The sequence below is a fragment of the Podarcis erhardii genome, assembly GCF_964252035.2.
Source record: "Podarcis erhardii genome assembly, chromosome: 6".
Lineage (NCBI taxonomy): Eukaryota > Metazoa > Chordata > Lepidosauria > Squamata > Lacertidae > Podarcis > Podarcis erhardii.
Window position 1 is genome coordinate 10,401,333 of NC_138510.1, and position 27,511 is coordinate 10,428,843.

The window sequence follows — 27,511 nt, forward strand, 5'->3', positions numbered from 1 at the left end:
AGGAAAAACAAACACGAAAAGATGATTGTTATTCAATTGAAATCAATGTCATTATTATTAATAATAATATATTACTTGTATCCCACCCATCTGACTACATTGCCCCAGCCATTGTGGGTGGCTTCCAACAGAATATAAAGGAACATAATGAAACAGTGGAAATGGTATTTCAGGATTGCTTGGGATCAATATTCATCCAGTACTCATGCAAACTCCATTAGAACAACCTTGTCAGTATTCCCATATCACCTGGTTTACTTTTTTGGGGGGGTTACCATATAAAAGAAACAGCAATGCACAATGCCATTTTAGTGGATAGCCAGAAGAGATGGAAAATATTGCAGATTGAGGTCAAAATGGACATTTCCAAATGAGTCCCAATAGCAAAATGCCTTAAGGATTAAAATTTAACTTTCCTTGGAATCTCGGGTAAATATCTTGCTTTTTACAACAGCACCTGGACTGTAAATCATTGCAACATGCACCCTGTCAAATGCAACATCAGACCTGTCAATGTCTGTCTTGGTTAACAAATTCTGCTTGGTCAACAAGAGCTCTCAAAGTCAGCCTATTCAAGGGGTGACCTCAACTTCAACTCTGGAAGAAACATTGGATGCAAATCAATGAGGTCTCATATGACCTGACCTCAGCTGCCTTGGTCTTCAGAATGAACAATGGTGGTCAATCCATTTAGGAAACAGCTGGGAGAAATGGGCTCAAAACATACCCCAATCGGATATTTAACCACAGGAGTTCAAGATGCCAAGTGGTTAGAATTGGCAACGTAGAGTAATAACCAGTAACCCCCTTTAGCAACATGTTGCCTGGAATGAAGGTATCCAACTGATGTTGGCACAGTGTTACCTGTGTCAGGAAGATTCTGGACTGAAGTACTCTAGTGACCTCCTGCTTTGACTGCTGTAAAGCACTCTATGTAGGACTGCCCTTGAAGACGGTCCAGAGGCTGCAGCTATAGCAGAATACAGCTGCTAAGTTGGTAGGTGGGCCAGCCCAAGTGTCACTGGTCCTGAAACCTCTGCACTAGCTGCCAGTGAGCTACCCAGTTCATCGTGCTAGTGTACAAAGCGCTAAATGGCTTGGGAGCCAAATGGCTTGGGACTCCAGTATCAACCATCTCAGTACCTACGATCAGCAGGAGAAGTCCTGTTGATGATGCCACCTCCGGCTGCTGCCTTGTTGTCACTGACCCATGATAGGGCCTTCTCAGTGGTGGTTCCCCTTTTCGGGAGTGCCCTCCATAGCAGGAATGGCCCATCCCATTTTGAAGTGCTGGCAGTGAGTTCCAGCAAGATGTCGGGAGATCTTGGTGACATCTCATGAGATCTAGCTAGAAACTGGCACCACTGCCGGTGCTGCTTCACCAGCGGAGGCAGTGCCATGGGTGGGGCACCCATGGGAGCACTGCCTCACGGGCTTCCACTCTCCTAATAGGTGGGCCAACTCTGCTTCCTGGTGAAGTGCAACTGTCTCCCTCATAACTGGCTTTCAGGAGAAATTGAAAACCATTCCTGCTTACCCAGGCATTTGATGACTGATAGATACTAGCCATGACAATCATGCAATGCTCAAAGTCAGCAGAGCTACCCCCCAAAGTGTGCATGCACATGCGCGCATACACACACACACACACACAATTGTATGTCCTGGAGAATCACACACACACACTTAACACACAAGCACACACAGGCAAAATCTGCTCTGTTAATTTTTTGAAAACTTGTCTGATTTGCATGTTATTTCATTGATGGGCTTGTTCTGATCCTTCACTGTTGTGTTTCTTTGTTTAGAGCCTTTGGACTGCAAGTCGCCTTAGGAGGATCTTTGAAAAGCGGCATACAAATCAAACAGCAACAGCAATGGCACATTTAAGACACACAGGGACGAACACATTTCTAGCATGCGCATCCATGCACTTAACGCCTCTGCTTTTGCTCAGCTCCATCAATATGCCAAAGGAGGTAGGATGAGAGAAATTGGCTGAGATATGAAAGTAAAGGACCAAGGAATAAATGTGAATGAAGAATGAAATCAGTCAAATGAGAAATGCGACCGAAGGAGAGGTGGGTGAAAAGCTATTCCACAGAGATTTTTGTTTTTTATTTTTAGCAGAAACTTGCAGGAGGAGGTGAGAAAGAACATGGAAATAAAAAATGAGATTAAAAGGCATTCGGTGAAAGTGTGGAGGAATGAGAGAGCCTTAGGCAGAGAGACATGAAATCCCATTGTGGAACAAACCAAGAAATGGAAGTGTTATGTGCCCACATTGCATTAAATACACACAGCAAGGGGAATCTAAAATAAAATTGTGCAGTGTTCCTGTTCAGGGCTCCAGCCAGCCAGCCAACCATGCCTTCTTTCAGGATATTCCATTTCACCATCACCCTGGCATTTAATGTCTGCCCTCCCCAAACAGGTACTCAACATTCTGTCGCCACTGAGCATGCTCTGTCCTAATTGGGCTACTGGGGGTTGCTCCATTAGGTTCCCCCACCAAAGAATAGCTTCGCTTCCTTGTTCTGAAACCTGATAGAATGGCTATGGCTAGGAATGATTTGTACATTATCAGCTCTGAATGCAGAACTAGGAGCTGGCAAAAGTTTTGATGCATTACTCTAGAGCAGGGGCTCATTTAAATGATGGTGAGTTGAAATTATTGTACAGTGGTACCTCGGGTTACATACGCTTCAGGTCATATACACTTCAGGTTACAGACTCCGCTAACCCAGAATAGTACCTCAGGTGAAGAACTTTGCTTCAGGATGAGAACAGAAATTGTGCTCTGGCGGTGCAGCAGCAGCAGGAGGCCCCATAGGCTAAAGTGGTGCTCCAGGTTAAGAACAGTTTCAGGTTGAGAACGGACCTCCAGAAAGAATTAAGTACTTAACTCGAGGTACCACTGTATCACTATTTATGGGCTGTATCCAAAGCAGTGCAAAGTCTGTGCAAGGATTTCTACTTGAACCAAAGGTCTTGTCTCCTCTCTCTTCCCCCTAAACCCCCTAAATTTGTTTTTGGGGTTCCCTTCTGGAACAGATTTGGGGAGGGGGGAAGTCACATTGCAAAAGCAGCAATCCTTTCTCTTATAGGAAATGTTAGCTGAAGATCCCCAAGGAAATGCTCTATGGGGAGCTGGCTTCAGGCACCAGGCCCATTGGGAGACCAAAGCTGGATCTAGACACATCAAAAAAACATTTCAGGAAAATGTGTTGTAAAACTCATAATGGGGAATCGCGCTGCCAAAGGATTGAACTCTACAGCGCCATCTACTGTCACCGTGTTATAACCCATTTAAAAGACTTTTTCAAAAACTAATGTAACTGAGTCCCAACTACCATATTTTTCGCTCCATAAGGCACCTAGTTTTCAGAGGGGGAAATCAAGAAAAAAAAATTATTTAGAAATAGAAAAGCCAGCAGAAGCCGCTCACCATTTAAAGAGTGTGCGGCTTTTGCGTGCTTTTGCGGGAAGTGGGGGAATTCCCCCACCTCGTAGAAAAGCCCACAGGAGCTGCGCACCCTTTAAGGAGCGCACAGCTCCTGCAGGCTTTTCTACGAGGAGGGAGAAGGGACTGACTGGCCGCATCAGTCCCTTCTCCCTCCTGGGGAAAAGCCTGCAAGAGCCGCACGGAGCCTGTGTGCGGCTCTTGGGGGCTTTTCCTGCCTGCCTCCCCCCTACATTCGCTCCATAAGATGCTGTCAGGGGTTCAGGAGCAGAAACACAGGAGATGGAGCAAATGGAGAGTGAGGAGGAGGAATCCGAGGGGGGTGTAGGCAGTGACAGTGGTCAGAGAGATTCCACGAGTCTCTCCAGCGAATCGGAAGATTCACAGAAAGGAGCGCCGATGGCCAGGGCAAGGGGGGTGCCAAGGGGGAAACCCCAGAAGGAAGGGGCCAGCGGGGACTCCCTGAGCAGCAGTTGGAAATCAGGACCAGCTTCCCCACCAGAGCGCAGTGGGGGGGAGGAGTCCCAGGTTCTCACCACCAGAGAGAGGAGATGAGTCAGGATTGACCACGCCTCCATCGGAGAGCGGGGAAACGGTCAAGAGGAAAGTCACCGGCTGGGCGCGCACGCCAAGTTCAAATGTACAGGCGAGCGGCACAGCAGGTAGCCCGGATAGGGAGCCAGGTCCTAAAGCCCGCCGGAAGGAAGGGCAAGACTCAGGGGGGTCAGCATCAGAAGAGTCCAGGAAGGAGGAAACCCCAGGGGGCAGAAGGACCCAGAGGAGGAAGGAACAGCGCAGGAGGTGGAGCCGGGCTAGGATCTTAAACTGGTGCGGAAGGGGTAGTGACTCAGAGGGGACTTCGCCGATCTAGAGCCAAGACGTAGGGCTGCACGCTCTGGGGTTTGAAATGGAAACTAAACTTCAATAAAGACTTTTGTATATTACATCAACCGGGCGTTGGTCCTCTGTGAGCTGGGACCTAGAGGCAGCTCTGACAGACGCACACACATTTCCCCTTATTTTTTAGGAGGGAAAAAGTGTGTCTTATGGAGCGAAAAATACAGTATGTGTTACAAAGATGTCTGCAAATGTGATGTGAAAGCTAGCAACATCAACCCTGCTGAGGACGAATCCCTTGCCGATGACTGCAGTGCCTGGAGACAAACAGTCAAGGTTGTACACCCATAGCAGTGACCAGAGGAGGAATAACCGCTGGGAGGAGCACACCATTGTGTATCCACAGCAGCACAACCAGACGTCTTCATCTGCCCCGGCTGCAACAAAACATGTCTCTCCCAGTATCGGTCTCTACAGCCACAGCAGACACTGTAATCTTCCAACAGTTTGACTTCACCCCCAAAGGCTCACTCCTCCATTGTCTCCCAAGACGGATGAATGCCAACCTAAGTGTACTAGCCATGCTAATGAGTCATTTGCAACTCACTATGTTTCTGTGGTCAGTGCCTTTCTGATACCTCCCCTCTACCAGCCACTAAGCCCTGGTAGCCAGTGGTGAAAATGCTACTGTTTGATAAAAGGTTAAGATTGAGAAAGCTGTTCAGGCCCCTGGTGAGAGAGCAGAGCTGGCTGGATCTCCTCACTTCTTGGGGAGGCTATTATCCCTCAATATCTATTAATGTAAAGGTAAAGGGTCTAGTCGTGACCGATTCTGGGGTTGTGGCACTCATCTCGCTTTATTGGCCGAGGGAGCTGGTGTACAGCTTCCGGGTCATGTGGCCAGCATGACTAAGCCACATAAACATTAGGAAGAACTTCCTGACAGTAAGAGCTGTTCGACAGTGGAATTTGCTGCCAAGGAGTGTGGTGGAGTCTCCTTCTTTGGAGGTCTTTAAGCAGAGGCTTGACAACCATATGTCAGGAGTGCTCTGATGGTGTTTCCTGCTTGGCAGGGGGTTGGACTCGATGGCCCTTGTGGTCTCTTCCAACTCTATGATTCTATGCTTCTATGATTCTGGCGAACCAGAGCAGTGCACGGAAACGCCGTTTACCTTCCCGCCAGAACGGTACCTATTTATCTACTTGCACTTTGACGTGCTTTCAAACTGGCAGGAGCAGGGACCGAGCAACGGGAGCTCACCCCATCACGGAGATTCGAACCGCCGACCTTCTGATCGGTGAGTCCTAGGCTCTGTGGTTTAACCCACAGCGCCACCCGCGTCCCCTATCTATTAATGTAAGTAATCCTTAAAAACATAATTTGGGGTGCAATCCAAACTTCCTGTGTGCTGGGCAGGTTAGGGGGTTGGAATGAGTAGAGATGTTCAATGCACTTGGCACAACGTATGAACAGTCTTTATGACCAGCTCTTCAAGGTTTTCAGGATGTGTTTTTTAAAAGTACTATTAGAAAGCTGAGGTATAGGGGAAGAGAATAGACTGGTTTGGGGAAACTGGTGGCCTCTTTTCTAGGGACAGAGACCTTGAAGTGGACCATCCCTCTAGAAACAGCTTTTTTAAAAATAAAAGAATATCACACAATTAAGGGCTGTTGCAACAGTCTCTCTGCCCTCTCTCCTATTTGAATGTTTGGAAACGCTCCTAACTTGAAAGGTCAAACTGGGACACACTGAATGTATCACAGAGGTAACGAGAAGAAGAAACAAGTAACCTTCATAGCTGATGGTGCCAATGGTGGCAGGCAGTTCCTTGGCAATGTAGTACAGTGAGTAGAGTTTCAGATTAGGAGCTTGAAGACCAGGGTTCAAATCTCAACACAGTTCACTGGGTGATCTTGGGCCAGTCACTACCTCTCAGCCTAACCTATCTCACAGGGTTGTTGTGGGGATTAAATGAGGAGGGGGAGAACCATGTATGTCACCTTGAGCTCCGCGGGGGGGGGGGGAGGTGAGATAGTGTTGCGTGCCACCCCAATCTCTGAGCATTGCGAGTTTCCAGTGGTTTGAGGAGTTTAGCCAGGGTTCAGATTTCTTGGAATGAGGAGGCTGTGGTGTCTTTATGATATATGGTTTATTTGCACATACAGTCGTACCTCGGAAGTTGGACGGAATCCATTCTGGAAGTCTGTTTGACTTCCAAAACGTTCGGAAGCCCCATCGGACGTTCAGCTTCCCAGAATAGTTCACAAACCGGAACACTCACTTCTGGGTTTGCGGCGTTTGGGAACCAAAACGTTCGAGAACTAAGCTGTTTGGAAACCAAGGTACAGCTGTATATACAACCTGAGGGGCTCACAACATTAACACTACAAGAAGGTCTTGTTTCTCCCATAGCCACAGAATTGGTTTCCAGCAAAAACCAAGCATTTCTCTCACCCTCCAGGCTTCCTTCCGCCTGCTGCCTGCTTCTAACTTCTAGCTCACGAACATCTCAGCCTCTGGCTTTTGTCCTTCTAACTACCAGCCAACTGAAGGAGGGAGGGAAGGAGGGCCCATGCACTTGCCCTCTGGCACAAATCCATTTTCTTTGCTATTTTCAGGACCTTTACTTAGGCCATTAAGTTAGCCTGGCTATTCCAACAAGTGAATCTTTGCTGGATCCAGGCATTAGGAGGGACGTGGGTGTACGGCCTAACCCTCCCCCCAAACTCATAACATTATAAATGCAAGCAAGCAAGAAACAAACAAATAAACAACAACCCCCCCTCACTCTACTGCAGGGACCAGGAAGCTGTGGCTCTCCAGATATCGTTGGACTCTTAATTCTCATCAGTCCCAGACAGCATGACCCATCGGGGCGATGGGAGCGGTTGTCCAATCATGTCTGGAGGGCCGCAGTCTCCCCATGTGTGTCCTCCGTTCAAGATTATGTCACAGTTCGCAAAGGTTGCAGCTTTTCCTTTGGCCCAGATGAACAATAGCGAGCTGGGCTTCCCTTCCTCTCTGCAATCGCGCCTCCTCCTCCTCCCTCCACCTCCTTGCTTCTCTTCATCTATAAATTTGCCTGAGCAAACAGTTCCCAGGATCTGGCAGGAGGCTAGAACTGGGAGTGAGCTGAGAGATAGGAGAATGACAGTCTGAAATGAAACAGTCAGACAGGAGCCTGGCCCTCTCCCTTAAAGATTAGTCAGACTCCTTCGCTGGAGCCCTGCGCATTCCCCACACTCCTAGCAACAAAGTGCTGTCTCCCGGCCTCCAATGAATCATGTGAATTTAACCTTTCACCTGGCCGCAAGGAGGTTAATAAACCAAAATAGCCTCCTCCTCCTGCCCTTCCCCCACTTTATGGGCTCGGGGGGGGGGGGAGAATCAGGAAATTCAGGAAGGAAAGCCAAGTATTGTTGGAAAAGGGACCCTTCTTTTATGGAAACAAGGGCAGACCCTCCAAGTGTCCCTATTTTCCAGGGACAATCCCACATTTACAGAAGCCGTCCCAGTTTCTGATTTGATCCTGGAATGTTCCGCTTTTCCTTAGGATGTTCCTATTTTCATCAGAGAAATGTTGGAGGGTATGGAATTATCCGCCCCCCCGCCCCCCGAGGCATCTGAAGGCAGCCCTGTATAGGGAGGTTTTTTGTGTTTAATGTTTTATTATGTTTTTATGTAAGTTGGAAGCCGTTCTGAGTGGTTGGGGCAAGCCAGTCAGATGGGCAGGGTATAAATGGTAAAATTGTTGTTGTTGTTGTTGTTGTTGCTATGGAATAGGATGTCCCTATTTTCATTACCACTGTATTGCTTTTAACTCTTGATTGGGAGCCGCCCAGAGTGGCTGGGGAAACTCAGCCAGATGGGCGGGGTATAAATAAATTATTATTATTAGTAGTAGTAGTAGTAGTAGTAGTCGTAGTAGTATTGCAGAAATGTTGGAGGGCATGCAAGGGTCATGTGATTCTGGAAAGCAACGTCACTACAGCTTGGTTTAGACTGAGGGTGTTTTCAGACTGGCACAGTATTTGGGTAAGATTCATTCACATGCCAGTAAATCTAGGTTGCTCAGTTGTAGCTGATTTGGTGTTCTTGCACAAGAAATCCACTTTCCCAAAAGACTGGAACGTTTTGCAATAAGGTAAGTGATGGAGGGAAAGCAAAAGGTGGTTCTTGCTTTGACGCCACATCGTCTAACCTCCCTGCAAACAAATCAGAATGGATTTTTGTTAGGGGGGGCAGGACTTGGGGGGCAGAACCATTGTGATTGGCCAGTTAAGTATTTCTACTGTTTTACTTGATGGGGGGGCAGCTGCCCCTCCCTGCCCCCCCCCCTTGGCTACACCCATGGATGCTCAATAATGAGGTCATCTGAAAGCACCCAGATACAGGTGGCATAAGGATATCCCAGCTGTCATCTAAGGTCGCATCCAGCTTATCTGCTTATTAAGCATTCATTCCAACTAGTTTACACAAAGTTTCTGTGGAGGTTGGATGGTGTTGGCATTTTACTGAGCACTCGTTCTGATTTGTTTGTGGGGAGGTTAGACAAAATCCCATCAAGCAATTGTTATCCCACACTTTCCCTGTCACTTTCCTTACTGAATTAAATCTGGTTGGGGGGGGAGTGGGCTGGTTGTTCTAGAGCATTGGAGCCACTTTAGCTGAAATTGCTGCCATGGAACTGAATCCCACCTGCACATAGCAACAGCTTAGAAGTGTCCTAATGTTTCTCCAGCCCATCACGGCAGCAGTGGCCTTCAACTGGTCCAGACCCAAGACCGGCCTCTGACTCCCAAGCTGCAACATGGGACCGACTTTCACATTTTCACTTTCTCATTCATTCATTCATTTTATTTGTATGACACTTTTAAACACACACACACACACACACACACACACACATCATGCTCAAAGCAGCTTACAACAAGGAAACTGAGATGCATTTCAGGCAAACACTATAAACACAATGTCATAATAACATAGCAAAACAATAACAATGTCATAATAAGTTAGCAAAGCGATAGCAAATGTAATAACTTACCAAAAAAACCACATTCCAATGCTATAAATATACCAAGATTACTTAATCAACATGTAGTAGCCAATATCAAAAAAGAACAAGGGAGATTCAGAGCAGGTTTCCTCAACCTTGGCCCTCCAGATGTTTTTGGCCTACAACTCCCATGATCCCTAGCTAGCAGGACCAGTGGTCAGGGATGCTGGGAATTATAGTCTCAAAACATCTGGAGGGCCGGGGTTGAGGAAGCCTGCTTCAGAGTTCCTCTCCTCCCATGATGTTGCTTGCAGTCCCTCTCCCACAACAGTTTCTTATAAGGCTTCCGAGGGCAAGGGGTGCGGTAGCTGGAAACACCCATCCCATGATTTAATGGTTGCAACAGTGCATGTTATTAATCCTAAAATCCCAATATTGTACCAGCACACCTTTTTATAATCCCACCTCCTGTGAGGCAGAACTCTCTGTACTATTTCCCAGTTTGCAGCCCTAGCAAATCACACATTCCACCACATGTTTTAGCACACACCTGCACCCGAGGTGTGGCTACATCTTTCAGCTGTGGCCAGGATGGTACAAACAGCAAAGCTGTCCCACGGGAGCAATATAGTAATCTCTGCAGTGTTTTCAAGTGGCTACATGTGACCACTTCCTAAATGTTCATCTGAATCAGTGCTGTGTGTGTTCATATTATTATTCCATTCATTTTCTTGGTTCATTATCTTGTGTGTTCAATTGCTCATTCATTAAAAAATCACACTTGTTTCATTATTGGTTCCACATTGCTTCTTTCATTTTTGTTTCTGTGACTCCCGCCGCCCCCATTTCTTTAACTCATTTTTTTTTCTCCCTGCTGCTCCCCTGTGATGGTAGCAGTAGTGGCGGCGGCAGCATAGGAAGCTTCAGTTTTCCCATAATGCCTTGGGTGTTGCACAGCATCCCAGGGTAATAAAATCTCTGAGCCCCATTGGAAGCCACCAGTTTTTCCTTGAACGATGCACCATCTGAGACAGTCTGGGGAAATAAAAGGACTGCTTTACAACAAGCACGCCAGAGAAACTCAACCTGACGCCAAGATTGCCAGCTTTTAGGTACCAGGCAAAGCCATTCACATTTAATCAGGCTTTTGGATGGTCATTCATTCATGATGTTGTTGTGTAGTTCAGCAGTTCCTTGTGAAGAGGGTTTTATTGTTAAATCACTCTGAGAATTGTAGCTCTGTAAGTAGAATATGGGTCTCCTAACCACACTCAGCATTCTCAGGAAACTGCAGGTCCCAGATTGCTTTGAAGACAGCTATGGCTGCTTTAGGGATGCGGGTGGCGCTGTGGGTTAAACCACAGAGCCTAGGACTTGCCGATCAGAAGGTCGGAGGTTCGAATCCCTGCAACGGGGTGAGCCCCCGTTGCTCGGTCCCTGCTCCTGCCAACCTAGCAGTTTGAAAGCACGTCCTGTAATTGCAAGTTGAGGTGTCGGCTTAAAGGCTTTCTGTAGCCTAGGCAAAATAAAGCTGGATAGCGCAGTTGGTTAGGTAAGGGTAAATGGATACCTGACAGTGAAGTCCAGTCGTGAACGACTCTGCGGTTGCGGTGCTCATCTCGCTTTACAGGCCGAGGGAGCCGGCATTTGTCCACAGAGAATTTTTCCGGGTCATGTGGCCAGCATGACTAAGCCGCTTCTGGCACAAGGGAACACTGACACCAAAGCAGCGCACGGAAACACTGTTTACCTTCCCGCCGGAGCTGTACCTATTTATCTACTTGCACTTTGACTTGCTTTCAAACTGCTAGGTTGGCAGGAGCAGGGACCGAGCAAGGGGAGCTCACCCCGTTGTGGGGATTCAAACCACCAACCTTCTGATCAGCAAGCCCAAGGCTCAGTGGTTTATTAGCATGGTGCTAATAATGCCAAATTTGCAGGTGATAATGTCATCACTGCAGGTTTGATCCCCATATGGGACAACTGCATGTTCCTGCATTGCAGGGGGTTGGACTATCAGAGTTTCCCAAACTTGGGTCTCCAGCTGCTTTTGGACTACAACTCCCATCATCCCTAGCTAGCAGGACCAGTCAGGGATGCTGGGAACTGTAGTCCAAAAACAGCTGGAGACCCACGTTTGGGAAACCCTGGACTAGATGATTCCCCCAGAGCCCCTTCCATCTCTACAATTCTATGAGCAAGACTATAAAAGCATGTCAGGCTGTATGGGATCTAATATAGAAGATTCTTAAATGTATCAGACCAGAATCGCAAATATCTCTCCCCAGCATCTATTCCACCATCCCCAAGTGGAGCAGAAGAAAATGTGAAGCAACTGAACCTTGCTGCTCATTGTCATGTTTGCTGTAATATAACCCTGGACTCCTTATTCTACTGTCTTCCATCTGACCTCCATTTACACTCAGGTTGAAGTGAAGCCCTTGGATTTAAGGCAGCCAGCCACATTTACATGAAGCTGAACCCCACTGGCTTCGATGGAATGCCCAAGAGCCTTAAGGCTGATGATTTCACACACATTCAACTTTAGGCAAACTTTCAGAAATATGATTCAGGTTCTGGAACTTCAAGAAGTTTTGGAACTTCCTTTTGAAACACATTTTTTAGGTACACTTCGTTTTGAAAAAACAGAGACCCCCCCTTAAATCTCAGATTTTGCTGATGAATTCTTTGGCAGTCATGATGCCTAACCTGCAAGGGAAAAATACATCTTGGATATAATCCAAACAAAATTAAGCATTATCAAGTCCCATTGCATTCAGTGGGAGTCCTGTACGCATGTTCTTAACTCTCTGCTTAAAATCAATGACATTTAATAGGGTTTTGCTTTGACTGTACAGCAGAGTACTTCTTGTTCCCCATCACAGCCCATAAAACCTTTAAATCCAGCAGGACAGCTGAACATTCAGATTCAGAATTCAAATTGGAAAAGCTTTTGGCAAGCGGGCTGAGACCAGGGGAAATTGTTCTTTCAGCACTAAACAGCAACAACAAACTAAAGGATCATAGAACCGTAGAGCTGGAAAGGACCCAAGGACTCATCTAGTCCAACCCTTTTGCAATGCAGGAATCACAATAAACAAATTTATTATTGACAGGAAATCCTGAGAAAGTGATCCCTGCGTTAAGAATCCCTCTTGTCCTGCGGGTGGAGGGTGAGGAAACCCGTTTGGAGGACTGAGCCCCGTCTGGCATTTGCTCACCCAAAGGGAATCCCCGCCAGCCGAAGTCAAGCAAGGCAAATAATATTATTCCCCTGCAGGGCGATCTGTTTGTTTAACCCTTTCCAGAGACGGGTTTCTCCGGCTTCCCGAGATGCCTCTTCGGCCTCCTCCCCGCCGACCCTTCTTATCTTCCTTTCCTTCCAACCAGCCCGCGAGGCTGTTCCTTTTCACTTCGCATAACCTTCTCTGCCTTCCCACTCCCTTCGGGCTCCCTCTCTCGATCCCTCTGTCTAGGTCTCTCTTCTCCGATCTTTTACTGCCTTCCACCTTCCAAAATAATCTATCCTACTTTCCAAATAAGATGCATGTCTCTCTCCCCAACCCCCAGCAATCTTCTCTCTTTTTTCTGTTGCTGCGCGCCTGGCGGAAGCGCCTCCTCGCTTGTTCCTTGCAAGAGGCGCTTGGAATCGGGACCCAAAACGCCTAGAGAAAAACTACTCTGGACAGGTAGAGAGGCGGGGGGTGTGGGTGTGGATTTGAATCTTCTCTGGGCTTTCGAAGGAAAGGTTTGCTTCCTGTACTGATCCACCACCAGGTTATGAAACTGACGTTTCGATCGTCAGGTGTGCGCTATATAGAACACGCACTCTGGGTTCCTAAATGTTAATTTCGCAGCACTGCAGTAGTCTTGGCAGTTTCAGGGCTTTTGCAAGGATACGGTCTTAAGTCAATTTCACCGCGAAACGAGACCCGCTGAAATTGCTTCGCATTGGGCTAACAGCTGAAAAACATAAAATAAGTAACTGCGACTTCCGTGATTTAAGGGGATCGCCAAGATTTAAGTGGCCTGCGGATTTTAATCAAAGTTAGTCGCTTTAACCAGGTTGCATTTCGGGGTGGGGCGGGGTCAATTATGCAAGGCAAGGGAAGAGGCAAAAAATAATTCAGCTCTCGAAAACGGTTTGCCTGCTCGTACATCTTATTTGGAAGGAGAGGCATTGCTAGGTTAACCTGATTATCAGCCCGATCCCCAAACAGGCTAAGCCGAAATATGTGGTTGGTGCCTATGCATACATTTAAAGCACATTATTTCCCTCAAGGAATCTTGGGAGCTGTAGTTTTCCCGCCCACAGAGCTATAATTCCCAGCACCCTTTCCAAACTATAAGTCCCAGAACTGTTTGAGGCAAATAACGTGCTTTCAATGTATAGTGTCCATACAGCCTGCGATCGCGGGGCCCTAAATCCTTCGCTGTCCGCTTATCGAGAGCAGATTTTCTTTTCCCTAGAATAATTCTTTCCCAGTTGCAATCAGTGTCATTCGCAATTTGTCCCCCGAAGTCGATCTTCTAAAGAAAGTGCGTGAGTTGGTGCCAAACAAGCTTATTACTCGAAAGCAAATCCCAGTAGTCTGGGATTGCGCATGAAGAGCTGGGCAGCTGTGCCCACGTCCCGCAAAGCGCTTCCTGGTTGTTTTTAATCATTTGAGAGATCATGTGTGCCTTTGAAGAAAACAAATCTCAAGGCGTTTCATCGATATATTTATTATTTTTTATTATTGTATTTTATTAGCACCGGGGGAGTAGGGAGTGATCGGTTTACTCGATAGATCTCGGCTTGCATTGGATCCGGTATTCACTGACTATAGACTGGACAAACTCCAGGAAAAAGGGGTTTCTAAGAAATCGCTGGTTCTTAGATCTCTTGCGCAAAGAGATGGACGGACAAATATATGGCAGACATATCGCCTCATCGAGATATAAAATCGACTGACACCCCATCCTTAATGAATACAGTTCATTAAAGCCTAATTTAACAGCCTAATGAAGAATTGCGTTGCTAACTCGACTTCGGTTAAATGCTGCGCTTCGATCCCTCTTAAAACTAACCAAATATTAAACATTATTTAACCGTTGCTGAAAGCTGTAAGTAATGATTGATTTGATCTGAACGGTTAACGCAAAGGGATCGCGGTCACCTTAACTTGTCAGTGGGAATCTACGAACAATAGAAAACTATTTTGTAACATTTTCTAGAGAGGCTGCAACGAACACATAAAAATGGGCTTTGTGGCACCGCAAATACTAACAGATGCCCTCTGGAAATTGCTAGTAAATCACACGAGCGCGCACGCAGCCCCTTTAAAAAAAATAAAAATAAAATCTGTACGAAATCATATAAACATAAAATGATTCTGTGTTTTTTTTAAGAAGCATTTTATATTTTGCATACGTTGTCAAGTTAATAATGCTACCCAGATGGAAAACACATCGCCGTGTAAGAGTACAGATGTAGTTGACACAAAAAAGTCTTCGTATGTATGGGTATATAGTATCTATTTTAAAGATGGCGAGCATCTTTAAAATCTAGATCTAAAAATCACTTTAAACTGCATTAAGCTATTCTAGTGGCATACTCTAAAATAGACGATATGTGTCCATGAGTTGCATACGGAACACTCGTCTGATGTTCGAAGATGACTCATAATTCACAGACATTCTGCACATATCCAATACACATCATTCTACCACGACAAGGGAGACGGGCAGAAAATTGTCACTTGAGTTTCCAGAATCCCAAACTGCCTAAGAGCATAGCAATCAGGGAAAAAAATCAGGTGATATCAAGGATCTGCATTTTGAATTTGCTCTTTGAGGTCCTGCTGATTTTTCAGCTATAAAACTGGATTTCCAGTTTTAGCGAAGCTCTGTGCTCCGGTTTTGGCAGCCAGATTTGAAACTAACTTTAGCCAGGTTTAATTAAGCGGGATAAAAGCGGGACAAGACCCAGCCAAAATGAAGTACTTTTAAGACTGAGATCCTGCTCCACATTTAATTGCGAGCAAGCCTCATTAAAGAAAAGGGAGCTTACGGTACTTCCGAATCAGGCAACGCACGTCCTGAGACGTGGGAAAAACACCCTTAAATCTCTTCCATGTAAAATAAGTAGGATGAACCGAAACGGCCGTTTTTCAGACGCAAATGCCGACTTTCTCTTGCCCCGAACCCTGGAAAGGAACAGCGCGACGCTTTCCTGGAAGTTCTAGTTATTTGAGGGAGAATGGACAATTTCTAGCCTTTTTATAAAGTATTATCATTTGCATATATATATATATATATAGAGAGAGAGAGAGAGAGAGAGAGAGAGAGAGAGAGAGAGAGAGTATGTAATATTGGGAACCTATGAGAAGTGTCGCTAGCTCAAATACCGAAGTTTCATCTAACCCAGTTTTCTGTTTCCAACGACGGACAGTTAGGTGTTTCTGGTGAGGATCACAAGAAAGACCCGATGCTGAATGTATGTTATATTTCATTAGAGGCGACTCCGCTGCGCATCGCTTCCATTTCAATGGAGTGAGACTCCAAGGAATAGAGGTGGAAAGTCGCCACCCGGTGAATCTTCGACGGCCGTAGCATCAGAGAGCATAGGAGCCAACTCCTAGGGGCCGAGGGGCCTCCACCCCCAATAAAATATTTGAGGGGGCTGCCCCCTTCAAGCTGATGAGCATTGCCACTCAAATGGTGTGCACGCACCGTTGGCATGCGTTCAATTGTGCGGGGCGGGGCTTACCTGGAAACATCCCCCCAAAAATATTTCATTCAAGTTGGCACCCCTGTCAGAGAGATACACAGAAAGGTGGTTGTGAAAGGGAAGGGGAAAGCCGTGGAGCAGCGCGACCACGTCTGCAAATGTAATGCAATGCAATGGAGGTAGAAGGAATCCTCTTCGGCTGACTGCCATGGTTTTCAGACTACGTGGAGGAGAAGGTCGGAGCAGAGGGACAGGGAACCTGTAGTTTTCCAGGCGCTGTTGAACTCCCAGCTCCCATCCTCCCTGACCATTGGGTATGCTGGCTGGGGCTGAGATGATGGGTCCCCAGCTCTCCACCAGTAGAAGCTACAGAGCAGCTTTTAAGGGGAAATTCACAGGCAGAACTCCTGGCGCTTTGAGGGGAGAAGTTCTCTCGAGGCCACCCTCCTCAACGAAATAAAAGAAGAATCAGAGGGGTCGGCTTCTATTTGGGACTGTGCACGGTCCAAGAAATGCGGAGTAAGGGTTAAAATAAATACTTGCTGGTTCTTAAATAGGGTAAATGCTCAAATATAGGTCAGCGTGATTATTACCATATCGCAGAAGGAAAGGGGTGGTGAGAGAATAAGTCGCTTTGGCATAGTAAGATCGTGGAGGAATGGAGATTTGATATACTAATGTTATTAATTTATTTCGTCATATCCTACCAAGTGCAGAATAGGCTTCTCAGCAGTTCACACGTATAAAAACAAATCACACGTGCATCAATTAAAATATACAATTAAAATTAATGCCAAATAAAATCCACCCCGTTGCAACATAAAAATAGAATCACCCCTTATTAAAATATAAACCAAAACAATCCCATTTAAATGACACAGTACTGTAATTAAAAATAAGAGAGTCGGGGCGAGAGAGCCCCCTGAATCAATCAAGCCCCTTCCTGGGGCTTCATGAATCAAGAAACTAATTGCAAGTTAATTAAAAAAAACTAATTGCAAAATGAGGTGGGAGGAATGGGGGGAGGATTCCTAGTTTGGTCTAACTTAGTTGGAGATTCTGGCATCGCAGCAGGAGACACGCACAAATATGTCTCTTCTCCCAAGGTGAGGCTGAAAAAGGAGTTAGGAAATGAGGTTAACAACCCTGAGAGTACATAAGACTAGCACCTGAGGAAATGAGCAGCACAGGTGAGTTCAGAAAGGACAGGGTAGGGAACTTGGGTCTTTTTCTCTCTCCCTTCTTCCAGGCAGACACATCAGCTTCCAGTGCAAGCTGAGTTGTATCCCAACACTTTCAGCACACACTGTGTTGAACACCCTAACCCCACAATGCTATACCTACTTACTTAGGAATAAGAACCCCTGAATGCAGTGGGGATTACTTCTGGGTCAAGATGCCCCTTAAAACATGCCACAAGTACAGTCTGGTATAGTGGTAAAGGGGGATCCCTGACCGTTAGGTCCAGTCGTGGATGACTCTGGGGTTGCGGCGCTCATCTCGCTTTATTGGCCGAGGGAGCCGGCATTTGTCCACAGACAGCTTCCGGGTCATGTGGCCAGCATGACTAAGCCGCTTCTGGCAAACCAGAGCAGCGCACGGAAACGCCCTTTACCTTCCTGCCGGAGCGGAACCTATTTATCTACTTGCACTTTGACCTGCTTTCGAACTGCTAGGTTGGCAGGAGCAGGGACCGAGCAACAGGAGCTCATCCTATCACAGGGATTTGAACCGCTGACCTTCTGATCGGCAAGCCCTAGGCTCTGTGGTTTAGACCACAGTCCCACCTGCATCAGGTATAGTGGTTAGTGCATTGCCAATACAGCAAGGGACTTAACTGCAAAATCCCCACTCAGACGCAAAGCTTAGGTGATCTTAGGCCAGCTGATGTCTCTTAGCCTTACAGGATTGGCGTGAGGATAAAGCGGAGAGGGAGACTCAGCTATTTCTAGGAAGGAGGCATTCGAATGTCATAAATATGTACACATAGTAAGAATTATCACAGACTATGCTTCTTAAGCACAGGGTGTGGCAGGGTGTCACTGGAGGTGTAAATGATTGTTGATAGGGGGACAGAACCTTAGATTTGTATTGATTTTGATTGATTTAGGTGGGGAGCTGGCCCCTTGACTTTTGTTGTTGTTTAGTCCTTTAGTCGTGTCTGACTCTTCGTGACCCCATGGACCAGAGCACGCCAGGCACTCCTGTCTTCCACTGCCTCCCGCAGTTTGGTCAAACCCCTGTTGGTAGCTTTGAGAACACTGTCCAACCATCTCGTCCTCTGTGTCCCCTTCTCCTTGTGCCCTCCATCTTTCCCAAAATCAGGGTCTTTTCCAGGGAGTCTTCTCTTGTCATGAGGTGGCCAAAGTATTGGAGCCTCAGCTTCAGGATCTGTCCTTCCAGTGAGCACTCAGGGCTGATTTCCTTCAGAATGGAGAGGTTTGATCTTCTTGTAGTCCCTTGACTATGTCCATGTAAATGACCTTCAGATTTTGAAAAGCTGGAATCATTGGATCAAGTTCATCGGTTTTCTTGAACTAATCAAACTAAATAACTTTAAACTGGAGTCTGAATCAATGTGAATTTAATTCTTACTGTTTTGAAAAATGCTTTTTATAGGACAGGGTAAAAGGCACTGGAACCAAGTTGGGGGGGAGGGAGTTTGGGAGCCACAGTTTTAAACGCTCAGCCCCATAGGAACCAACTGCTAGGGGCCGAGGGGTTTTTGCCACCCCCCAAAAAATATTTGAGGGTGCCGCTCCCCAAGTTAATAGGCATTGCCATTTAAATGGTGTGCGTGCGCCTCGTCGTGTGATCAATTTGCGGGGCGGGGCTTACCTGCCCACCCACCCCCTCAATATTTTATTAAAGTTGGCACCCCTGCTAACACCCCTGTTAAAAACAGATTCGGGATTGAGAGACTCAATCTCTGAAATGTTTCCATTTTGCGGGCAGAGAAAGGCATCTGGGAAGGAGTGATGTGCGCAAGGTTCTCCGGGTCCACGAAAAAGGCAGGATTCGAACCCAGGTCTCTTCCTAATGCCAGGCCTGTTTTCCCTTTGATTCGGCCCCTCCCCGCCGCCGACAAACAGCCCCGGATTTAGTGGAAAGCCACCGATTCCTATTCTCAACCCCTGCTAAGGACGCCACGTGTCTTTGTTAGGGCGAAAGGTCCACAAATCAAAAGCAAAACGTGTGGGGAGGGGATGGATTAGGCGTGGGGCGTCTAAAGGGCGCCGCTCTGTCTGTCGCAGGGTCCTGGAAGAAAACTTACCTGGACAGCTCAACCCTCCTAAATCTACTCTCCCCTCCCCCCCCCCTTCAACCTTTGCATTCAGCCCAGCTGCGAATTATTAATACCCAGCGCTCGGAGTACTTCTGGCCGTGCGCTGGAAAATAATGCTAGGGTAATTACGGTCCTTTATCTGGCCATGCTTTTTTGTAAGAGGAGCAAGATAAAGGGGGGGGAGAATGAACTATCCTACATTTGGATCCTGCACTCGTTTATTTATTTTTTCTTATCTCCGCACACACGCACTCAAAAAAATCTGGCTTATCCATGTTACCGCATGTAATTGTGTCCTGGAAATGCATGCAGTTGTGTTTTGGCAATCCAAAGGAATTTCCCCCTTGCAAATAAAATGTGGTTTGGGGATTTGATTTCGTTTCAGTTCCAACAAGTGTTTGCAGAGGCTCGGTCCCTGGAATCATCTGGCTTTCTGTGTCGTCCCAGAGGCTATTCCTTCTGAGATCTGCTCCGCTGCCACCAGCTTGCTGTATTCTTAATGTTTCTGTTTAAATGCTTCCCTTTATCTACACCCACGAAGTCTTATACTGCCATATTCAAGAGTGACTCGCAAGATTCTTCTGCAATATAGACAAGAGAGGCTGTGCTTTTGAAGATCAGTGAATTTCTACTAGAGTTGACAGTGCACTATAGCTGTCAAGATTTATTGTCCTCTGTGTACATCAATTTAAAAAACTTTGTCCCTCCAGGCAGGGTCCCCAGATGTTGTTGGACTACAACTCCCATCATCCCTAGCTAGCAAGGTCAGAGCTCAGGGATGATGGGAGTTGTAGTCCAACAACATCTGAGGAGCCACAGGTTGAGAACCGCTGCTGAGGTTGCCAAACTACAACTTTCATCAGCTCCAATAACACAGTCAATGACAGAGGATGATGGGAGCTGTACTTGGAGGACCAACCATTGCCCATACCTGATATATAATATTGGATTGGGATCGCCTTTGGTCTGAGGTGCAGCAAGGCAGTTCTTATAACCCGTTAGGGAAATGAATGGCGGGCCGGCATATTAATGTCCATTAGAAGCACAATAGCTAAAAATAGAACTTTAATGTCTGACGCATTATAATTATATTTCCAGTGTTCAAAGGAAGCATGTACTCATTGCACAGAAAAATGGCACCACTCCTGCACAGACTGAAAGAATCCCAACATACTCAGAAGTAGGGAGGGGGGTTGAAAGGGTGGGGAAAATGAAGGAGGGGGAGCCAGAAAAACTACCCAGTTGGGACTGGGAATGCTCTGTGGTTGTGGAATGCTGTTAGCTCAGAAATGAGTCCCATTGAGTTCAGTGATGCTACAGTACTTCATAGTTACAGTAGGTGGGTATAGAATTACAGTGTAAGTGCAGCTTTCCCTGTCACTGTGAAGGGAGAAGCTGGGACCTGGCTGGGACCTGTCTGTCTCGAGAGACAGTGGAGGAGTGTGCTGTTGGAAGGTTGCAGCCCCTGTAGGGAGCGACATGTTTTGTTGCAGCTGGGGTAGATGAAGGCACCTGGTTGTGCTATAGTAGCCCTCTCTCAGGAGAGCAAGCTGGCAAGCTTGGCTTGTTTTGAAGGAGAACGTAAAAGACTCTGCTGAATCAAGCCAATGGCCCATCCAGTCCAGACTCCAACATCATCTTCTCATAATGGTCAACCAGATGCCTGGGGAAAACCCTCAAGTAGAACTCAAGCACAACAGAGTTCTCCCCTCCTGTGCTTTCCAGCAAACCACAGATAAGATAATCCAGAGATCAGGAGACTTTCTGGTTTAGAGGAAAGGTGAGTCAGAGGCAACGTGATAGAAGTGTTTGAAATTATGCATGGTATCGAGAAAGTGGATAGAGATTTCTGCCACCACACCTCCCATAACACTGGAATTCGTGGACATCCAATAATAATAACAATAATAATTTTTTTTATATACCCCACCCATCTGACTGGGCTTCCCCAGCCACTCTGGGTGGCTTCCAACAAAATATTTAAATGCAGTAATCCATCAAACATTAAAAGCTTCCCTAAACAGGGCTGCCTTCAGATGTCTTCTAAAAGTCTGATAGTTGTTGTTCTCTTTGACATCTGGTGGAAGGGAGTTCCACAGGAAGGGCACCACTACTGAGAAGGCCCTCTGCCCGGTTCCCTGTAACTTGGCTTCTCGCAGTGAGGGAACTGCCAGAAGGCCCTCGGCGCTGGACCTCAGTGTCCGAGTAGAACGATGGGGGTGGAGACGCTCCTTCAGATATAATGGACCGAGGCCGTTTAGGGCTTGAAAGGTCAGCACCAGTACTTTGAATTGTGCTCGGAAATGTACTGAAATGAAGCTAACGGCTGGAAGATTCAGGGCAGATAGAAGAAAGTATTTATTCACATAGCACATAGTGACACTATGGAATTCACTTCTACAAGTGGTAGAGATGGCCACCAACTTGGATGACTTTGAAGAAGGATAGGTCAATCAATTCATGGCGCATAAGCAGCTTCTACCTATGATGACTATGTTCCACCCCTGTATGCTTCTGAATACCAGTTGCCCGGAATCACAGATGGACGGAGCACTGCTGCATTCAATTGCTGCTTCTCATAGGCCTCTGGTTGGCCGCTGTGAAAACAGAACACTGGGCTAGTGGGCCATTCCCCTGATCCAGTAGGTTCCTATGTTCTTATTGCTCTGTTAACTCATTCAATTTTTCTCCCACCCTTCCTCCTGAAGGGTCCAAGGGCAGCAGACAGAGTGATGATGAAACATTAAACCACAGCAACTAAAAACAGTTTAAAACATTCTGGAAAACAGCTAAAACCATTCTCAAATGGTGATCTCAGCATTGCCAGGAACAATGTTCTTCAACCATCAAATGCCTGGGTAAACCAGAATGTTTTTAAATATCTCCTGAAAGTCACTAAAGAGGGAGGCAGATGCACCTCTCAAGGGAGGGCATCCCACAAAAGGAGAATCACCACCCAAAAGGCCCTGTGGCTGGTCGCAGCCCCCAATGTCAGCACCACCAAGAAGGCTTCATCATTTGATCCTCAGATCCAAGGTGGTTGGTACTGGGCCAGTGACTTATGACCTAGCAAGGCAATGAGAGATGAAATGACTACAGGGCAGATATCCTGATAATTGCTTTACTAGCTTCTCTGCAGTCGTGTCAAGCCAGAAAAGGTGAAATAAAGTCCCTCACCCCATCGCTCTGTTTTCTGACAAGCATCAGGTGCCTGGGTCATTCTTACTTTTCTGGAGATGACAGAAGGAAGGAGCTTGATTCTCCCCTCTTTCCATGGGAGTATTTAGGACTAAATAATAGTCACTGACAATTCTTGCAGGTCTGATCCAATCCACTTGAAATGAAGGGAAGCTGAGTAACCAGTGTGGCTTTGCAGACAGAGGTAGGAATAAAGAGCCAAGACATAAGATATTGGCTGGAACTAGGGCCACATTTGATTAAGTCACAGGTTTTTGCAGGAGGTAGCATAGGCACAGGAAACCATCTGAACTGTTTTGGGTGAACAAGCCCCTGCCAGATTTATTTATTGAACAACATTTGCATACTGCTTAACTGTAAATAAATCTTGCAAGAGGATAATGAGAGTGGCAGGCATTCCCTTAAGCCCCATTTATTTCCAGATAGATTATGCACCTAGAGCAGGGGTGGGGCAGCTTTTGTTTTCCTGCCCAGGGCCACATTCCCTTGAGAGTAACCTTTCAGGGGCCACTTGCTGGCAGACCAAGGCAAATGGTGGGCAGGGCTAGAGTCAAAAGGGCTCTTCTCCTCTCTCCTCCTGTCACTTAATCCTCTCTTTATGTGTAACAACATAAAAAGAGAGAATGGCCCATCTAGTCCAGCACCCTGTTCTCACAGCAGCAACCTTCTTCCCCTCACCCTCTCTTTCTCCACCTGTTTTTCTTTCTTTCTTCCACACCCTTCTCTCACACACATTTTCTACCACACCCTTTCCTCTCTTTTCTTCTGTCCCTTTCCTGGCCTTTTGGGCAAAGATTACTCTTGCCAGAGGTCTGGACTAATTCATTACAGAGGACTTCCCCCTCCCTCCCCCTCCTCGTCCCCCTCCCCCTCCTCATCCTCCCATCGCTTCATCCATTTTGCCCCCCTCCCTCAGTCCCCCCCCCCATACACACTGCCATCCATCTCTCCCTTTGCTTTCTACCCACTGACATGAAATCAGGCCAAATTCCCAACCCCTGCCTTGTAACCTTGCCATTGGGACGTCAACTTAAGCTATACAAAGGTAAATGGACCCCTGACCATTAGGTCCAGTCGCGGATGACTCTGGAGTTGCGATGCTCATCTTGCTTTCAGGCCGAGGGAGCCAGCGTTTGTCCACAGACAGCTTCTGGGTCATGTGGCCAGCATAATTAAGCCGCTTCTGGAGAACCAGAGCAGCACACGGAAATGCCGTTTACCTTCCTGCTGGAGCGGTTCCTATTTATCTACTTGCACTTTGTGCTTTCGAACTGCTAGGTTGGCAGGAGCAGGGACCGAGCAACGGGAGCTCACCCGTTGTGGGGATTTGAACTGCCGACCTTCTGATCAGCAAGCCCTAGGCTCTGTGGTTTAACCCATAGTGCCACCCGCTTCCCTTTAAGCTACACAAGGACTGTCCTAATAGGGCTGCTTAGAGAAAGCAGCTTCCACTGCATAAATCACAGCTTCTACAGCAAATCCAGGGCTAGCCCAAAACATTTCGGAACCTAAGGAGAGCCACAAAATGGGGAGTGGAGATTTACATCAGAAACAAGCAGGGAATAAAGATCTAAATTGGCAACAAGGGTGGAAGGAGACCTGCAATGCCTCCTATTCACCAAGATGCAGCATGAGGAACCTACGGAAAAGGTGGCGGATCTGGCCTTCAAGGTGTGTGTTGCAGCCATTACTGTTACTAGGCAATGACAGCCTTCCTGCTGCCTCAGGCAGTTGCCTCATCTTGCCTCATGGGTGGGCCGGCCCTGAGTAAACCTAGTGGGTTTGGGATAACCTTGGGCATAGTTCTTCCTCAGATGTCTGAGCTGAACGATTTCAAGATTGCAGGTAGAGGCTCACATAATTACACCATTCAAAAATCCCCTCCACACTGAAAACTAACTGCCAAAGAGAATGGTTCCAGTCTTGCCTTCCTCCTGACACACTTGTTTTCCATGTGCAGGGAATATTTTGGTATGGAGGAGAGTTCAGTCATGTGAACTGAAGTGGTCTTCGTCTTCTTTGGCGATCACTCGTAGCTGAGTAAGATTGTCTTCCCTGAACACAGTTTTCAAGTGTTCTAAAGTAGTACAGCCCAGACTCACAGTTTCCACCTCAGGGGAACAAGGCAAAACAATAAATAAATAAACCCTGGTGCAAAAGGATGATGCTGGTGATTTATTCACCAGAGGTCCATCTTTCGGACTGGTGGATTGCATGCCATTAGATGCAGTGGCATAGCGTGGGTTGTCAGCACCCGGAGCAAGGCAAGTAATTTGTGCCCCCTAACCCATGGATTTGCGCCCCCTAACCCTAACCCCCAGATGTTGCGCCCGGTGCGGCCGGCCCCCCCTGCACCCCCCACGCTACGCCACTGATTAGATGGCTCATATTTTGTAATGAAGGTTCTGTGAAGAAGAAGGTGAAGGATTCTGAGACACTGTTGGCTGGGAACCTAACCTGGTGAACCATTAAGAACCAATCCTGCTCTTATCTGCATAACTTTACTTCTTCATTTGCATCACAACACCCAAGGTTCTGTTTCCTGGTCACACTAGAATGTGACAGAATGTAGGGAGAGTGAGATGGAATGCTGGGAAATGGCTCTTGTAAAGCAAGCATCTTGGGTTGGGGTATTGCTTATTGGAGTTTGTTGGGGAGGGTGGTTGCTGTTAATTTTATGTCTCTTTATTTTGGATCTTATATAGAGAAAAAAATTAATTCCGTTGTGTACTAAGGAGAGGGAGGACATATGTTCCATTAACAATTGGATGGTCCAACTTCTGCTTATGATTTGGAAAACTCTGAAGCCCATTCAGTCAATCATTAGTCCACCTGTTTCCCAGTGAGGAACTCAAGGTGGATCACAACATAAACTAAAACAAATGCAACTAAAAAGACACAATAATTAATATAGCACAACCCCAAATGTCACAAGGGGAGAAAGCAAGCTTTTGAGTTCAGCAGGACTTTTCAGCAGGCTGTATATGAAATAAAACCAAGAGGGGGGCTTTACTGAAGGGGGAAGCCTTTTTGGTCCAGAAGTCATAATGTCTTCCTTTAGTCAGAAGCTCCTTTTGGTGGTGTAGTCTTAGAAGTGGCTCAGCTTATCAAGGGTTGTGGAGAACAGCTCCTGCGGTATCACTGCAGTACCATCCTGTGGGCATCCACCTCGGCCCCTGTTCCCCCTCTCTTCAGTCAAACCGTTGTTTTCTATTTTAATTCGGAAGTGCTTGTATTTGTTTCAGAAAGGGCTAAATACAACAACATGAACCTCCATTGAAGTGATTTACTGGTTAAAGGGGTCAGCAAACTTTTTCAGCAGGGGGCCGATCCACTATCCCTCAGACCTTGTGGGGGGCTGGACTATATTTTGAAAAGGGGGAAAAAATGAACGAATTTCTATGTTCTACAAATAACCCAGAGATGCATTTTAAATAAAAGGACACATTCTACTCATGTAAAAACACACTGATTCCCAGACTGTCCACGGGCCGGATTTAGAAGGCGATTCGGCTGCATCCGGCCCCCAAGCCTTAGTTTGCCTACCCATGGGTTAAATTAATTGGTGCCTACCATACCAAAATGCATTTTGAGCTGTAGACCTACAAAGCACCCTTAATCTGGATGGATAAATAAATAAACACTTAAATAGCAATAGAATTAAAACTATTTTTATGTAGTTATAAAACTATATATAAATATAGTTTCATTCTGGAATTTGTTTAATTGGTTTTTTAAAGGATTGGGGTTTCTAACTGTTCTCATTTGATCTGTAAGCTGCCTTGAGTCCCTGTCAATGAAAAAGGGTGGGATATAAATATATAATCAAAATCATCATCCACTGAACTCAATAGGATTTCCTTTGGAGCGAGGATCTTTGTTCCCCACTGAACGTCACCAGGACTGGGGGGGGGGGAATAATTCCACGTTCTGCCACAATATTAGTAAATCTAAAAAGGGAGGGGGAGGGGGCATACCCCATCTCTAAGGTTGAAGCCCCCGGCATTGCATGCAGGAACTGCAAGAAATCTATCATGCGCAGTTACCTGGGAGTAAATTCCATTGAGTAGCAGGAAACTGAACTTGGCTGCACGTGCGTAAGATCGGGCTGCTGCAAAACTAGGCGTCGCAGGCCATTTTCTCCCCATTTTGCAGAGGGGAAAACTGACCAGATACATTAGCCAAGAAGCGATAAGGGCTTTTCCCCATCCCAAAGGACACCGTTGCCCCGTATTTCTCTATGCGATCATTTCTCCATATGCATTGCAAGACATCCACCCGTGGATCTGTTATGTTGCTCTTGTTATCTTGAGAGACTGTGGGTTGCTTTTTCGTGCTTTGAAGTCTTTTAAAAATTATTTTCAAGTAAAGTGATGTATGCTAAAGAACCAGGAGACTCTGGGTTTGTGGGATCGACTTTTATTTTGCCTGGAAGTGAAAGATGCGCCAGTCAGAGCCCGAACGAAAAGCTAGAGAATTGAAGGATTCTGAGCCCAGGAATTTGTTCTGAGTTCCAGAACAAAGTCCTTCTGCGAAGTCCTTTTCCGTCCAAACGTCTATTTCAGCAGGGTCGTTTAGGGCAGGGAGAAGGGGTCGTTTTGCTGGGGGTCTTGCTAAATCCTTGCGGTTCTGCTGCAAATTATCCCGAGATCTACCTTCTGCCCACCGTCTTCTAAAAAGCAGATTATTAACCACCAAAATAAGGCCACTATTAGAGATTCTTATTTCAAATAAAAGTAGCCAAGGACGATGCAATCGCAGTCCGTTTAATAAAACCATAATAAAGGGAGAATGGAGGTGTAGCTGGGTGTTCATGCATGCTTATTTACGCGGAAGTAAGACCCCCGTCGGCCTCCGATGGGGTTTACTCGGAAGCAAGTGAGCAGGAAAATGTAGCCCAAGGGAAATTCAAACGCCCTTTATGACTCTCGCTTTCTTGTGTTTGATCATTTGCCTCTGGATGTTTTATTTCTGTGAGTGAACGTGGTTGCAGGAAATAATATATATACAAATTC

At 46.5% G+C, this 27,511-nt stretch overlaps 1 protein-coding gene and 1 long non-coding RNA gene across 2 annotated transcripts in view; one reads left to right on the forward strand and one right to left on the reverse strand.

Annotated features, from left to right (window-relative positions):
* LOC309345225 overlaps positions 1-27,511 on the reverse strand; it is a 284,561-nt gene that overhangs the window by 209,085 nt on the left and 47,965 nt on the right. The window lies entirely within an intron of this gene.
* The window catches only part of GATA5 (GATA binding protein 5), a 52,585-nt gene continuing 37,803 nt past the window's right edge, over positions 12,730-27,511 (forward strand). Inside the window, exon 1 of the mRNA XM_081867978.1 lies at positions 12,730-12,989. The gene's annotated coding sequence lies outside the window, so the exon portion shown is untranslated. The remainder of the gene's footprint in view (positions 12,990-27,511) is intronic.